This window comes from Eptesicus fuscus, chromosome 11 (assembly GCF_027574615.1).
Source record: "Eptesicus fuscus isolate TK198812 chromosome 11, DD_ASM_mEF_20220401, whole genome shotgun sequence".
In the NCBI taxonomy this organism is placed as follows: domain Eukaryota; kingdom Metazoa; phylum Chordata; class Mammalia; order Chiroptera; family Vespertilionidae; genus Eptesicus; species Eptesicus fuscus.
The window spans coordinates 93,113,511-93,127,458 of NC_072483.1; the positions used below are offsets into that span (position 1 = coordinate 93,113,511).

The 13,948-nt window shown below is 49.3% G+C and overlaps 1 long non-coding RNA gene across 1 annotated transcript; it reads right to left on the reverse strand.

Moving 5' to 3' along the window:
* Window positions 1-848: 848 nt before the first annotated feature.
* LOC114233363 (uncharacterized) lies at window positions 849-13,597 on the reverse strand. The gene is made up of 3 exons (XR_008557446.1): window positions 13,267-13,597; window positions 1,275-1,403; window positions 849-905 (listed from the first exon to the last, which is right to left on the reverse strand). It is a non-coding gene; the product is annotated as an uncharacterized LOC114233363 (long non-coding RNA).
* Between the last annotated feature and the right edge of the window lie 351 nt (window positions 13,598-13,948).

The window sequence follows — 13,948 nt, forward strand, 5'->3', positions numbered from 1 at the left end:
TCCCACCAGCAGGGCACGAGGGTTCCCTTTTCTCCGCATCCTCGCCAGCACTTGTCGTTTGTTGATTTGTTGACAGTAGCCATTCTGGCAGGTGTGAGGTGATGTCTCATTGTAGTTTTGATTTGCATCTCTCTGATGATCAGTGACATTGGGCATCTTTTTATATATCTCTTGGCCTTCTGTATGTCCTCTTCAGATAATTTTTTTTTAAATCCACCCTGACACATACAACTATGTTGGTATACATCTCTAGAATATGCCCACCAGGACTCAGATAACTCTTTAAAGCCAGATGCAGACCCTGATTGAAATGTACCAAAAAAATCCTTGAAGGAAATTTTTATAGCTTCCAAAAGGCACAAATCCTTTATTTAAGACAAAACATTGGCCACAAAATGGAAATCCTCTCTTGAAATAAGAGAACAAAATTGGAATTTTTTTATCATAGAAATAAAAGGGGAACAACTTTTAAATTATTAAGAAATTTTTTCTGTTTCAAGAAATTGTGTTATTTCCAAACAGGACTGTTTTAACTGTTATTTTCCTGTTTTTTAAAGAGGGCCATCGTCCCAAAGAGAGGAAGCGAAGACGCCGCTTCTGGTGCAGCTTCCAGGTGTGTGAGGTGCGGAGAGCTTTCTGGGAGCCGGAGCCGGCCCTGGCCCCGCCTGCGGTGATGTTGGCATGGGGTGCTCCCGGCACAGCCCGGCCCTGGCCCCGCCTGCGGTGATGTTGGCATGGGGTGCTGCCGGCACAGCCGCTGCTAACCTGCCTGGCGCGCTTCCTGTCTTTGTGCTCGGTCCAGCCCGGCGGCCCGGCTTCCCGTGATGGTGATAACACTCCCGGCTTTGTTGCTGCTGCTGCTGCTGCTGCTGCTGCTGGCGTGAGGGCAGGCAGTGCCCTCTGACCTGCGGAGAGTAGACCCGGCTTATCGGATCCTCCCCAGATACCATTCAAGGAAGCGGCTGAGCAGGCCGCCTTCGGGAGGAAACATATTTTATAGAAACTGTCACTGCTGACCTCTCGGTCACGGCACCAGAAAATCGCTCTGCGAAGCTGGGTCCTTTCAGACAATGAAGCCATACCAAGCTCAACGGAAGAAAGTCACAAGAAAAGCGCAACTGGCAATAAATTATCCTCCTGCCATTGCATGGCCAAAAACACTGACTCGCCACGGTAACTGGAAATTGAGTCTAAAGTCCCGTAAGTATTTAAAGGGTCAGCACTAATGCACGCTTTTTAAACCTGTGTATGTCACACAAACACATTTTACTTACATTTAAGTTGCAATAGGTTTGTGCCTCAGTTTATTCAGTCTCTCAGGTTACATTGGGCAGAACGGTGATGGTCACACCGTCACATCTCCTGGCCCCCAACTGATCTCCACGTTCACGTGCACAAGGAAACTGTTAAACCTAAAAGTTACAAAATTTAGTAAAGGAACAAAATTAACATATAAAAATTATTTCTTTTCAGATAGTAACAGCAAGCAATCTGAAAGGAAATTAAGAAAACAATCCTATTTACCATAGTATCAAAAAGATAAATACTTAGGAATAAACTTACCCAGGAAGACAAAAGACTTGTATAGAGAAAACCACAAATCATTGCAGAAAGGAATTAAAGGAAACACCAATAAATAGAAAGACATCCAATGTTCGTGGGTTGGAAGGCATCATGTTGTTAAAATGCCCATACTACTTACAGCCACCTACAGAACCAATGCAATCCCTGCCAAAGTCCCAATGGCATTTTTACAGAACAGAAAGAAACAGTCCTACAAGTCAGATGGAGCCACAAAGGACCCCAACTAACCAAATGACCTTGAGAAAGAAGGACAAGGCTGAAGACCTCACACTTCCTGATTTCAAAATCTATTACAACACTAACGTGATCAAAAGAGCATGGTACTGGCATAAAGACAGAAAAAAGGTAAATGGAACAGTCTAGAAAGCCTAGAAGTAAACCCATGCGTATACCGTCAACTGATCATCAATAAGCGTGTCACCAATACACAGAGTCTTCAACAAACGGATCTGGGAGAACTGGATTTCCACGTACAAAACACCATTCACAAAACTCAACGCCACGTGGACATCTAGAACGAAGACGACAATGTTAAGAGCCTACCCCCAAGCAGCCGAGGCCTGGCAGGTCACCTCAGAAGAGACGGATTAACTAGGGGAGAGAAAATCCGGCCGCACCAGAGAGCACCCGGAGTGATCGGAGCATTATTTTAGCCAAAAGCCACTGCCATGGTGAGCAACACGTGGCCTTAGACTTGGCCAGGAAACACCGTGTCGCTGCACTCTCTGTGCCCAGCACGCAGAATCAGATGTCTAATTAATATAAAAATGTGGGGATTAATTACACATAATAGCGGTCACATTTCAGAATAAAATCGTTTAGAAAGTATTAATCTTACAAAATTTTACAGAGAAATTTCTTCCATAGAAAACTTTATTTTAAGGTGTTGGCCTCTTTATACTTCTTGGATTCTATCATTGATATTCTAGTTCAAGAAAGTGAAATACAAAATATTAAATGTTTCCTTGCAGTAGTTAAGCTCCAGGACTTCATCTTGTTAAAGAGATACTTTAGCATGTCATTCTTTGGTGTAGATGATGCTTCTGAATTAACAACCCAAGTCACGCCGGATAGAATTCTAAACACGTTTCTGAGTGAGTATTAGCCGCCGCTCTCCTGCGCCAGTCAAAGCGGTGGTCGGCCTGGCCACCAAAAGGCTGCCCCTTGGGGTGAGGGTTTGACCCCCCCCCACCCCCATCGAGGTGTGTAAGGAAGGCAACCAATCCATGTTTCTCTCACATAGACGTTTCTCTCTCTTTCTCTTTCCTCTCTCTCTCCTTCTCTCATCTCCCTTCCTCTCTCTATGTCCTCAGGATGAGGATTAAAATAAAAACCCTCGAGTGGCACAGTGAGAACTGAACCGAGCAGTCACTAACCTCGGCAGCAGGCCTGACAGACACAAAGGACTTTCCCTTCACTGTTCCTTCTGGTCTGGTTCACATGGCAGTGGTTCTACTAACACGTGAAGCACACACAGCAGATGGTTTGAATAAAATACGATAAATTCCATCATTTCTATGATTTTAAAAATCCCGATGTTTAAAGTCAGATAGACCAAATATTTCAATATTTCTTCATTTTATCTACATGTTCTGATGTTTTAGAAACAATTCGAAGTGAGAAATAATGGAACCAAAATGAACCAAACAGAATTTTTATTTTGAATAAATTTTGAGGATCAGCTGACAGGCATTTCGAATGCATATTTGTGCTTTTTGAACAATGGACAACCTCCCATACCCACCTGAACATCTGATAGCGCTTTGCTACTTGCACGAGATTAATCGGGAGAGGACATTTCGAGATCAGAGCACCCCGCTAGTGGGAGCACCCCGCTAGTGGGGAGCACCCCGCTAGTGTGGCTTCCCACGCGCAGCAGCTCCCAGCCAGGTCCCCAGGGCTGCCTTCCGGGGGACGCGTGCTTCCAGCTGAAGATGCAGGCACACGCCCTGAACCACAGGCAGTTCTGCTGAGTGAGCAGATTTAAGCTCAGACAAAGCATTTCTATTAAAATAGCTCGTTTGGCACGTCGTTAGGGCTGTGCTATTATTAGTTCCAGGCGCACAGGTGGCTTCCTGGTGACATCCAAACCGGCGTCTTGTTTTCTTCTTGGCGCGGCCCTGAGCTGAGCATGCGTTCCCGGTGCAGTGAGCTGTCAGCATTAGACAGAGGCGCAGCCTCGCCATCCCGGGCTGGTTAGTCTGCTCCTTCACCGTGGGTATGACACCAACTCGCTTCTCTACAAACAATATAGCAAGTTCCATGTTCTCTAAAAATGTGCATGTGCTGGCCAGGGACACAAAAAGTTCAAAATCAAAGTTCTGATCCTTTTGAGAGCATCAATAGCCATTCTTTTAGACATGAAAACTGGGTTAATATTCCCAAAACGTGCACAGTCATGTCAAAGGTTAGCGCTGCCTGTGAAGGGCGTGGCAATGGACTGAACACACATGTCGCAGCTTTTCCTCTTAATGTGGCAGCAGAGACCCTTTCCCCATCTTCCCACGGAAATGAAGACACATTTTAACCATGTTTTTCATAGTGAAAGTACGTTTTTAAAATCGTTTTATTGATTTCATAGAGGAAGGGAGAGGGAGAAGGAGATAGAAACATCCATGATGAGAGAGAGTCACGGATCGGCTGCCTCCTGCTCGCCCCACACTGGGGATCGAGCCGGCAACCCAGGCCTGTGCCCTGACCGGGAATCGAACCATGACCTCCTGGTTCACAGGGTGACCTCTGAGCCATGCCAGCAGGTGAAAGTAATATTTAAATGTAGTCTAACTGGCCAGCACATGCACATTTTCAGAGAACATGGAACTTGCTGTATTGTTTGTAGAGAAGTAAATCGGTGTCATACCCACTGTGAAGGAGTAGATTAAACAGTCAGGGATTGAAAGGCTGCGTCTCTGTCTAATGCTGGTACCGCACTGCCCTGGGACATGTATGCTCAGCACACGTCCGCGTACCAGGAGGAAAACAAGACGCCTGGTTTGGATGTCACCAGGAGGCCATCTGTGTGCCTGGAACTCATCTGTTTGCCTTAAAGCCGCGTGGCAGTGACCATGGCTGCCCCGCCACAGTCTCGCCTTCTTCCTTTCACGCATAGAACCCTCCCGAATTTTAGCGCAGCACAGGGCTGGCCAGCGGACACCGTGACGGCTGTGCCACTGCGCGCCAGCCCCCGGGCTGGGACAGGCGTGGCGTGTGCCAGCCCCGGACCCGCTCCTGCAGCAGGCGTCGCTGCCTCCTGCCCCTCCCGCTCTGCCCTCCCCTGCTTCCGCGGGGCCGCTTCAGTGACAGGAAACAAGAAACACAGAACAGGAGGAAGCTGACTGCTGATGGACTCAGACGGAGAGCCCTGACCCCCGGACCGCTCACCTGCCTCTGGGCTGTGTTTTAGAGTCTTGTCTGAGCCACGGTATCTTCGTTTTCCTTTTGTTCAGCGCACTCCATCCATTCGTCTTTGTGCTGTGGTGGATCCGTGCAGAGATAACGTGGAAATGGTCTAGAGGCCAGCCTGCTTTGTCTGCTGTCTGTTTAGAGGGGTCTCCGTCCCTGCGGCTGAGGGCGGCCGGCTCGCCCACAGGCATACGGAAACCCAGCCTCGGTCCCTCGGAGCACTGCATGAGGCTGACCATCATCACTGCTCATGGCTGGACCCCAAGCCCATGCCAGGACCATAAAACCCTCCCCACATTCTGTTAAAACTGTCAGCAAAGCCCCCTCTTCTCCGTCGGAGCTGAGTGGCACTACGAACCCACGACACTTGAATTCTTGAAGCTCCCTGGCTACCAAGTGGGGAAATCTGCCGAGAAGTAAACGCAACAAAAGAAAACAAACCCGCTGGGCAGGCCTGGCTGTGGCTGAGGGTCAACCTATGACTCAGGAGGTCACGGTTCCATTCCCGGTGGTCGGGGCACATGCCCGGGTTGCGGGCTCCATCCCCAGTGCGGGGCGTGCAGGAGGCAGCCGATCCATGATTCTCTCTCATTGATGCTTCTCTCTCTCTCTCCTTCTCCCTTCCTCTCTGAAGTCAATAAAAACATTTTTTTAAAGAAAACAAACCCAAGAGAGGAGGAAAGAGGGGTCTTGGTGGTGGTATTTAACTCCCGCATCCAGCTGGCGGAAGTGCATGTAGCTGGGGTTCCCCACTTTTGTGGGCAATAAACTCCCACTTTGGGTTAAAAGTAATTAAAGCTGGATTTGTGTAATTTACAGCTAAATCACTCTGGACTAAAACAGCTGCTGGTGAGAGGCATGTTCCTTGACAGAAGCACCATTAAGACTTTTCATCTAAACACAGTTCTAGCCTCAAGGTCATGGCCAGGTCCCAGGAGGGTCAGGGAGCGGCTGCTCGTCTTCTCCTCTCACAGGCTCCTTCCGGCGACAAGCGAAGGCTGCGGCGTCTCCGGCTCCGTGACACCACAGCTGCCGCCCGAGCACGCACGCCCTTTACTCTCCTCCGTGCTGGCCTAAACGAGCAGCTGCGTCACTGTCTATAGAGCGTAATCTAACAGCAGTCATCTGAGTTACACTTCTTTGGTGATACGTAGCACCTCTATCCCTTCTTTCAGCTAAAAGAGATGTGAGATTTATTTAGAAGAGAACTTTAAACTAAATTACATAAATATACACTTGGAACCTTCTGTTGCTCCACTCTGTACAGACTGAACAAATACACAGCATACATCGAAGTAGGCTGCCACTCTAATCACTCCTACCGACGGAGGACGTGGGAGTCCTGGCCACCTCTGCTCGCTGCCAGCTCAGTCAAGGGGAAATCCTGGAGCATCCTACGCCAGACACGGTTCCAAGCATCTAAAATACTGCACTGGCCTGACCGGCGCAGCTCAGGGGCTGAGCGTCCACCTATGAACCAGGAGGTCACGGTTCAATTCCCGGTCAGGGCCCAGGCCCAGGTTGTGGGCTCGATCCCCATGTGGGGCGTGCAGGAGGCAGCCGATCCATGACTCTCTCTCATCATTGATGTTTCCATCTCTCTCTCCCTCCCCCTTCCTCTCTGAAATCAATAAAATATATTTTTTTAAAAGAAACGACTGCACTGAAACCAGGAGCCAGCTTTTGCTCCCTCCGAGGCGGGTTTTCTCAGGGTGGTGCCTGCCTTCCCACCACCTGACGGCGGGAGCTCCTCAGGACCCGCGTCTACAATGATCACAGGTCCTCACACCGCCGTCACGATGCCACCGCCGTCCCGATGCCGCTCTAACGGCCATGGTGCGGAGGAAGCCGGAGCACAGCAGCGGCCTCACTGAACAGCTGGCTCCCGGAGGCCTCCCTCTGCGTCTCCTTAGACCTTCCAACCTGGAGGCAGTGACCCTGGTCTGCTGCTGTGTATCTGGTTCGGCACAAAGGTCACGCCCGCACTGAGCCTTCCTTTCAGACGGGGTCACCCCACAGGCTCAACACTCCTCCACCCCCAGGTCACCCCATAGGCTCAACACTCCTCCACCCCCAGGTCACCCCACAGGCTCAACACTCCTCCACCCCCAGGTCACCCCACAGGCTCAACACTCCTTCACCCCCAGGTCACTCCACAGGCTCAACACTCCTCCACCCCAGGTCACCCCACAGGCTCAACACTCCTCCACCCCCAGGTCACCCCACAGGCTCAACACTCCTTCACCCCCAGGTCACCCCACAGGCTCAACACTCCTCCACCCCAGGTCACCCCACAGGCTCAACACTCCTCCACCCCCAGGTCACCCCACAGGCTCAACACTCCTCCACCCTCAGGTCACCCCACAGGCTCAACACTCCTCCACCCCCAGGTTACCCCACAGGCTCAACACTCCTCCACCCCCAGGTCACCCCACAGGCTCAACACTCCTCCACCCCCAGGTCACCCCACAGGCTCAACACTCCTCCACCCCCAGGTCACCCCACAGGCTCAACACTCCTCCACCCCCAGGGCCAACGCTCCCTCTCTCCCAGGCTCCTCGGCACCAGCTGGGGTTCTTGGTCATGGTTTTGTTTTTAAATTAGTTGGTGTGGCAATCAGTAAACATTACTTGTGGTAGAAGACAGGATTAGGCCTGGATTCAATTCCCCCTTTGTTGTTGTTGTTATAAATACTGAGAAAACTGTTCACATGCTGTGGGATGCGGCCGATGGGAAGGGGAGTTTTGGTATTTGCAATGTAACTCAACTATTTGAACTTCTTTCAAGTTATATGCCCAAAAATCACATATTGATCTATTATCAAAGAGTGTATTTGAATGATCTGTCAGCTCCTTTGATCATTTAGAAAGCAAAGAATTTGGCCTGGCTGGTGTGGCTCAATGGATAGAGCGTCAGCCTGCAGACTGAAGAATCCCAGGTTCGAGTCCAGTCAAGGGCACTTGCCAGGGCTGTGGGCTTGATCCCCAGCGGGGGGCGTGCAGGAGGCAGCCGATCCATGCTGTTGTTTTCCTTGTTGTTGACTTTATTGGGGTGACATTGGTTAGCAAAATCACACAGGTTTCCGGTGCACGACCCCACAACCCATCATCTGTGCACTGTACTGTGTGCTCACCACCCCAAGTCAAGTCTCCTTCCATCACTGTTTGTCCCCCCATACCCGCCTACACCTGCCCCCACCGCCCACCCCCTCCCCCGGTTATCCCCACACTGCTGTTCCTGTCCCTGAGGTTTTCTGCTCAATCCCCTCCCCCCAGCACTCCCTCCACAGCTGTCTCTGTTTTTCTTGTTGCCATTTTATTATTAGACTCCACATGAGGGAGATTATGTGGTGCTATTTCCTGTAAGATGAAGCTGATGGTAGATGGATCAGGGTGGACGCACAGGCAAAGCCAATGATGCTGCGTTGGGCAGTCAGAGCCAGGGAACAGCCAGACCCACGTAACTTAGGGATTGCCCCACGTGCCCCTTAGCGAGAAGGCTTGTCACTTACACGGAGCAGGGCACGAGCTGGGCAGCTATTGCTCACATCCTCTCGGGCGTATGGACAGAGCAGATAACAGAAAGGGGAAATGTTACGCTTTGATCTTCTCGAACGTCCACATTTCTTTCAGAACCTATTGAAGAAGAAAGCCGCTGACTGAAAACCCAAAACACAGACGCAGGAAACACCTCCTAACTGCATTCCTGCGCGCCCCTTTGCTCTGTCTGGTCCCTGGATGTAGATGAGCTTCCCTCCTGCAAGCAGCTGGCGCTGGCTTGAATAGGTCACATAAACGTGAGCGTCTGGGCAGGCGGTGATTACTATAACGCACGAGATGATTGCATTATTAGATCCGCATTTCCCAGCACCGTCCTGGGAAAGATCCACAGAAGCATGTTCAGGAACAAGCAATGGCTTAACGTTCACCCAGCTGTCCACAGTGCGACGCTGACACCTAGTGGAATGAAAGTTCCCAGGACGCCACGGAATTCACACTTCTAAGTTTTTCCCACTGAACCTGTAGACTAAATCACACACACACACACACACACACACACACACACACACACACGGTGTGGATATCATAAATACATGCCAAAAGACAATATGGCATTGGGGCCAACTTAGTAAGAAATTACTTGAAAGCAGACGCTACATTGGATCTCAAATAATAGCCCCTCACCAAGTTCTATAAATTAGATTAAAAGTGGCTGTGGAGGAGATAGAGGAAGACATAAACAAGTGGGAGAATATACCATGTTCATAGATTAGTAGAATCAACATCACTAAAATGTCCATACCACCCAAGGCAATCTACACATTCAATGCAATCCCCATTAAAATACCAACAGCATATTTCACAGAGCTAGAACAAATACTCCAAAAATTTATATGGAACCCAAAAAAGGCCCTGAATAGCTGCAGCAATTTTGAGGGAGAGAAACAAAGTGAGAGGAATCACAACACCAGATTTCAAGTTCTACTACAAAACCACAATCAAAACAGCTGGGACTGGCGATGGAGACCAATGGAACAGAACGGAGAACCAGAGACCGACCCAAGCCATTGCGCTCCATTAATATTTGACAAAGGAGGGAAGAGCATACAATGGAGTCAAGACGGCCTCTTCAGTAAACGGTGCTGGGAAAGCTGGGCAGATACATGCAGAAAGGGCACAGTTGTAACGAACTAGTTATCAATAACAGGAAAAGAGCAACGGGTGGGGGGCAGACATTAAAGACATGTTCTCTGCAAAACACTGGGGGGCGGGGACTGACAGAGGGCAGACAGACACGCCCAGTGGAGCTGGGGTGACAGAGGGAAGGCACTTGCCTGTCAGTCACACCTGGGAACAGGTCATTGGCCAGGATGGGCGTGGCCACTGCCAGGGCATGAAGATGGGGTACTGAATTCCTGCACGAGGAAGGGCCCTCTCTTGGCCTCTCTGTTCCTCTTGGCCTGCTGCCCGGGACTCGGGGCCTGCGGGCTCTCTCGCTCCTGCTTCCTGGCCTTCTCCTGCGGGGCCCACGGCCATGCAGACCCCACACACAGCGGGCTCATGGGCTGCAGCTGGCCTGACGCTGGCCCGGACCCAGCTCCAGCACGGAAAGGAAACTCGGGACGCTGGCTCCGCTTCAGCTCCACTGGAACCCAGCTGCACTGCTCCTGTGACGGGAAGGCCCAGGGAAATGGGACTTGGGAAACCCTGGGTGTAACCCAATGCACATGGGAACCACTCGCTCTCCCCTGTGCGTCTCAGGAAGTTCTTTTTCTCGGGATTTTGTAGGAAGCCCACCCAGCACCCAGTGGGGAAGAGGACCCCACCTCGTCTGGTACCCCAACTCACCCACACTCCCATCCCACCATCTATGTCACACTCGGGGAGCCCTTTCCAATGAGTCCCCTTGAATATTATAAATTATTCCTTTAATGTTTTTTTCCTATAATTTCTATTAATGAGGTATTAGAACTCTTGTACTATCTTACAATATTACTTTCCCATGAAATTCTACATGTTTGTTTTTTGTTGGTGGTAGTGTGGTTAGTTGGATCCTGTTGTTTTGTTAGGATTGTTTTGTTTGTGAGGAAGATTTCCTTAGCCCTTATAGTCCTCTTAAGGTGTTTTTGTTGTTGTTGTTGTTATAACTTAAGTTGCTAAAAGCTCTTCTTTGCTCTCTTAGTATTTCTTAATTGCACCATTCTGTTCCTTTTCCTCTTAATGGTTTCAGTACACAGACCTCTGAAAAGATTATGCAAAATTTTTCACCTTTGCTTCTCTCTGCTGAGTCTGTTTCTTCCTCAAATTTTTGTTTCTTTTAGTTATTTGATCTCTTTTAAGTTTCTAACCTTTGATTACTAGATCACATAGGAGTGGGTGATAGCCAATCCCAGTTCAAAGAAAAGATTGAGGGAAAAAAGATGAAAGAGTAACCAATAGATAAGAATGACCAAAAACAAGCAAATAAAATCAGATACAAAATACTGATAATTTATGTTCCTTAAAAAAGAATCTGAAGCAATACAGCAGAAGCAATATCAATAATATCATAGACTAAGACAGTGGGTCGACCAAGTGCCAGAAAAATTTAATGAAAAACAGCTCTTGAAATGATCCTCATTGAAGTGTTATACACTAAGAACTTTTAAGCTATGGAAATAGAAGTGTTGCCATTACTTAAAAGATAAAAAATTGGGGCCCTCTATGTCATGGATCACCTGAGAATATAGAGCAGTATCTTTAGAGTTGCAGATGAAAGACTTTAATCCAAGTATTTTATACCCAACCAAATGGTCATTTCCTGTGAAATCAATTTTAAGACAATTTAGGTTATTCAAGACTCCAGGAAATATACCACCCACATCCTCTCTGCAAAACGTATTACGTTCTCTCCCCACTCCCGCCCCAGGTGTTCCCCGACTTCCCAAACCCATCTCAGTGGGCCAGGCCCTCCCTGCACATACTCCACCAACACCCCACACGCACGCCATGTTGAGACTGGCAGCCGGATCCTTCCTCGGACGCCTGTCACTCCTCCTCCCACCTCCTCGGGGCACTCGCTTCCACACAATCCCAAGGTCTAGTACTCCAGGCCCCGTCTTTTCCATCTCCATGTGGAGCAATCGTAACGTATTACTTCCTGTCTTTCGTGACCAAACTGTATTGCTAAAGGGGCTAAAACATACCTTATAAATTTAAAGTTTATAGATGACTTGCTTCTACTACTAACCCCTTTTCTCTTCCCCAAGGCAATATGTTTCAAAATGTAATTCGGAGGGGAACATAGTGAATTCAAAGGAGAATTTAATTCCCCAATTTAATATTTGCAAAATGTTTCCCCAGTAACACATTCTTTTTTTTTTTTAAATATATTTTATTGATTTCTTACAGAGAGGAAGGGAGAGGGACAGAGAGCCAGAAACATCGATGAGAAACATCGACCAGCTGCCCCCTGCACACCCCCCACCGGGGATGTGCCCGCAACCAATGTACATGCCCCTGACCGGAATCGAACCCAGGACCCTTCAGTCCGCAGGCCGACGCTCTATCCACTGAGCCAAACCGGTTTCGGCTAGTAACACATTCTTAAGAAATGAAGCAAGCATGTGGGATAGTCACCTGGCTTTAAAAATGTGTTTGAAGTCTTAGCTGACAGCTCCCAAAACAAATGTCTTACAGCGAGACGGGAGCTCTGTCTAGCAATCGGTGCTTTCTCTTGTTAACTTTTGGGAAAGCTGCTTTCATCGTCCCCCCAAATGGAACTTATGAGCCTATATTCTGTTTACACAATGACTATGGCGTCTTAAACACAGAACCTTTCTGAAAATGCTGTTTATCACTTACACACGGTGTGTCATTATCTAGTTACATGAAGTAAAACACACCTGTTTTACCAGTTACTTACTATTGTTGTTCTTAATCTTTATTGTTGAAAGCATTACATATGTCCCCTTTTTTTCTCCCATTTAATATTTTTTTAAAGCTGTCCTCAAGGTCATTCTTAAGTAACTATATATTCTGTACTAGAGGCCCGGTGCACAAAAATTCGTGCACTGGGGGGGGGGGGATGTCCCTCAGTCTGGCCTGCCCCCTCTCACAGTCTGGGAGCCCTCAGGAGATATCCTACTGACGGCCTAGGTCCGCTCCCTCTGCGGGAGGCGACAGGGCAGATCAGGGGAAGGCGCCGCCCCCATCACCCCACTGCTGCTGCTGCCACTGCCAGTGGCCACGGGTACGAGGCCAGAGCCCCGGGCCTCACAGCCGCCGATCCGCTGCAGCTTTGTCCGGTAGGATGTCTGGAAGATGTCCGGAAGACGTGTGGTCTAATTAGCATATTGCCCTTTTATTAGTATAGAAGATAATGTATATGGAGATAAAATACATATGGAAATATATGTGTATATATACTTACATATACTTATGTATAAGTGTGTGTATATATAAGTATATATGTTGTATATATGGATGGATAGCTAGGTACACACACACATATATGGAGAGTGAATGGTTGTTGAATAGTGTCTTTGTTCTAAAACCTCATTCATCTTGTTATTTAGAAGGTGTAGGCTGTCACTAATTTATTTTGTATTTTTAAAAGTGTAAGTCTTAATAAACAAACTACGGGAATTCAATGTATGATTCCTTTTGGCTTCAGTGAGTTTTTCCTAGTGATAATGTCTGGCTTTACCATCCAGCACCATTAACGTGATGGTGACGTTGGGGGTCTGGCCGCACGTGTGTTGGCTGTTCTGAGTCAGACCTGGGATGGCGTGGTGTTTACCTGGATGGCTCAGGCGAAGGCCGCACCTTCCAGCACCTTCTTTCGTGTGGTGGCCTTCGGGCATCTCCCCTCTCCGGCTGTGGCCATGGCCGGCTTGTGGCTTCCTCCCAGGAGAGGCTGGGACAGGTGTCCTCCATCCTGACGTCACCCGGTGGCTGTTTCCGGTTTCCACTGTAGAGACCCCAGGGACCCGGCTTCTTTGCTGGGCTCCTCTCATTACCGGCTCCCCGGGAGCCAGAGACCAGGTCAGGGGCGGTTTCAGGTTCTGGGACAAGGTTGGTACCAAGGCTGACAATCCTATTCCTTACACAGGGATCCGACATCTTAGAAGGCACAGAGTCAACAGATTCCACCCGCCTCCCTCCCCAACACATCCTGACCCCATCAGGCAATGTAGGGACCCCCCCCCCGTCCCACCCCCACCCCCACCCCACATTTCAGGATCGTGCTTCCTGGGTCAGATGCCTGTGTTAGGGCCCCCGGAGGAGGAGCAGAGGCCAAGGTGGTTCCCGTTATAAACCCATTAGGTGGTCTGGAGCCCAGAGGGGAGGGGCCCCCAGGGGCGGGAGTGGGAGGGGGTGGGCGGGGCGGGGCGGGAGGGGGGGCGGGCTGGGGGGAGGGGCGGGCAGGGGTCTGAGCGGGGGACATGGTCCAGCCGGAGGGGCGGGGCGGGTCCACAGGC